Consider the following 897-nt stretch of genomic DNA (forward strand, 5'->3'; position numbering starts at 1 on the left):
AAGGAAGTCAGGACTGGAACTCAAGCAAGTCAGGAAGCAGGAGCTGATGCAGAGGCCATGGAGGGATGCGACTTACTGGCTTGCTTCTCCTGGCTTGCTCAGCCTGCTCTCTTATAGAACCCAAGACTTCCAGCCCAGGGATGGCACCACCCACAAGGGGCAATTGAGAAAATGCCCCACAGCTGGATCTCATGGAGGCACGTCCCCAACTGAAACTCCCTTCTCTGTGATAATTCCAGCCTGTGTCAAGTTGACACACAAAACCAGCCAGTACAGGTATCAAGCCTTCATAGGATCAAGGGCCTCTCCTCCATTGATGTCAGATAAGGTTATCCTCTGCTACAAATACAGCTAGGGTCATAGGTCTCTCCATGTGTACTCCTTGGTTGGTGGTTTAGTCCTTGGGAGCTCTGGAGGTTGGGGAGAGAGAACCTATAGAGAAAATATCCAGAGGTTAGGCACAGCCCCCCAACCCCACCCCGTTGAGAGATGAGGCCACTCACTCATCTCAAAAATATTAACCAGAATTGCTCCTGTCTAAAATAAATACAAGAAAAAAGAGTGGAGCAGAGACTGAAGGAAGGCCATTCAGAGACTGCCCTATCTGGGGACCCATCCCATATGCAACCACCAAGCCCAGACACTATTGCTGATGCCAAGAAGTGCTTGCTGAGAGGAGCCTGATATAGTTGTCTCCTGTCAGAATCTACCAGAGCCTGACCAATACAGATATAGATGCTCACAGCTAACCATTGGACTGAGCACAAGGACCCGCAATGGAGGAATTAAGGGAAGGACTGAAGGATATGAAGGGGTTTGCAACCCCATAGGAAGAAAAAAATCTATTCCTTCTTAAGTTGTTTCTTGTCGTGTATTTGGTCACCACAATGAGAAAAG

The sequence above is a fragment of the Mastomys coucha genome, unplaced genomic scaffold (assembly GCF_008632895.1).
Source record: "Mastomys coucha isolate ucsf_1 unplaced genomic scaffold, UCSF_Mcou_1 pScaffold16, whole genome shotgun sequence".
In the NCBI taxonomy this organism is placed as follows: Eukaryota; Metazoa; Chordata; class Mammalia; order Rodentia; family Muridae; genus Mastomys; species Mastomys coucha.